This window comes from Bos indicus x Bos taurus, chromosome 3 (genome assembly GCF_003369695.1).
Source record: "Bos indicus x Bos taurus breed Angus x Brahman F1 hybrid chromosome 3, Bos_hybrid_MaternalHap_v2.0, whole genome shotgun sequence".
Classification (NCBI taxonomy): domain Eukaryota; kingdom Metazoa; phylum Chordata; class Mammalia; order Artiodactyla; family Bovidae; genus Bos; species Bos indicus x Bos taurus.
Genome location: NC_040078.1, coordinates 38,733,474 through 38,735,475, shown reverse-complemented (window position 1 = coordinate 38,735,475; position 2,002 = coordinate 38,733,474). Strand labels below are relative to the sequence as shown.

Below are 2,002 nucleotides of genomic sequence, written 5' to 3'. Positions count from 1 at the left end.
GAACAGTCAGTAAATTAATAGTAAGAACTGAAATAAACATTTTCAATCAATTAAAAAAATCTTTGTTATTAACTAATTTATTATTGATCATCTTATTCCCTCAGTTAGAAGACATTTCAAAGAAACTTTGGAAAAGACAATAGCAGTTTTTCATCAAACTAACACAATTCATAAGACCTGATGATTAAATCCTGCCTGGTCTTTTTCAAATCCAGGAACTAGATTGTATGTTACCTTGTATCACTTATCAGTTTCTTTGGAGAAGTATCAGGTATCCTTGCAGACAAATTGGGCTTTGAGATCAAATGTACCTGGATTGGAATCTCAGTTCTCTCAATGAATGCTCATGTGAACATAGGCAATAATTTCTGATCTTTAAGTTCTCCATCTAGATTTTAGAGGAAAAAAATCTTTTTAATGTTTATAACCTCATTTTTTATTGAGGAATAATTGACATATAACATTAGTTTCAGGCATGCAAAATAATGGTTCAATATTTGTGTACATTGTGAAACAGTCAGCACAGTAAGTCTAGTTTACATTGTCACCTTAGTTACCAAAATTTTTTTTCTTGTGATAATACTACTTTCTTAGCATCTTTTGAATAGGTAATTCAGTATTGTTAACTATAGTCATCATGCTGTACATTAATTCCCCATGATTTATTTACTTGATGACTGAGAGTTTGCAGTTTTGACCCCCTTTACATATTTCTCCCACCACCACCCCCCCCCATCCTCTTGCAATAACCTGCCTGTCCTCTGTATCTGTGAGCTTGGTTTTGTGTGTTTGTGTTTTTGTTTTTAGATTACATACATAAATGAAATCAAACGGTACTTACCTTTCTCTGATTTATTTCACTTAGCATAATTACCTTAGAGTCTATCCATGTTGTTGCAAACAGCAAGATTTCATTCTTTTTTTATGACTAATATTATATCGTTGTCAAAATGTCTATCCATTCCTCTATTGATGGAGACTTAGATTGTTGCTAGGTCTTGGCTATTGTAAATAATACTGCAATTAGTAATGGATGTATAGATCTTTTTAAGTTAGTGTTTTTATTTTCTTCGGATAAATACCCAAGAGTTATGCTATTTTTTTTTAAATGGTGCAAGTATGATTTATTAAGCTTAGTACCTTAGTACAGGTGCTTAGTACTTAGTACCCTGTGCCTTAGTATAGATGCTGAGGTTTGCTGAAGGAGCTCTTAATGTTCAGGCCTGGAGGAAATTCTGCCAATTTTTATTGAGCAGTGACACCAGGAAGTTGACAGTGGATATTGTACACAATCTCATCTATCGTCCTCATGTGGCCAGCAACCACTACCATGGACTTTACTTCATCAACTTTGGCCACCATGTTCTTATTCTGGGTCAGCAAGGAAGGGAACTTGTCAGCCTTATTCAGGTCTACACCCAGGATTTGTGGAATCTGCTTGATAAGAGACTCTTGAAGCCAAAAAGGCGTCATAGTTCTTGGCCAGCATCTTGACCAATTTCTTATTCTTGTTGAGTTTCTTCAGTGCCTTGTCGTCCTTGTGGGGGATGTCCACAGCTTTGGCCTCATCACAATGTCCCCCAGAACACATATTTTTTAAATCAAATTGTTGATGTTACTATTGCTTTGCTCTTGGATTGTATGAATTGTTTATATATATTGGATATTAACCCATTACCACATATGATATTAGCAAAAATTTTCTCTCATTTGTCAGGTTTCTTTTTCTTTAATTGATGGTTTTTTTTTTTTTTTTCCTGCTGTGCAGAAACTTTTTAGAATGATGTACTACTGCTTTTTTGTTTATTTTGTCATTGTTGCTTTTGCTTTTGTTATCAGATTTAAAAAATCATCACCAGGGCCTAGTGAAGAAGCTTTTTGTCTACATTTTCTTATAGAAATTTTATGTTTACAGGTCTTACATTTAAGTATTTAATTCATTTTCAGTTAATTTTTTGAGTATGGTGTAAGATAGTCATCCAGTTTCATTCTTTTGCATGTA

At 33.6% G+C, this 2,002-nt stretch overlaps 1 pseudogene; it reads right to left on the bottom strand.

Moving 5' to 3' along the window:
* Positions 1-1,176: 1,176 nt before the first annotated feature.
* LOC113890311 lies at positions 1,177-1,591 on the bottom strand (annotated as a pseudogene).
* Between the last annotated feature and the right edge of the window lie 411 nt (positions 1,592-2,002).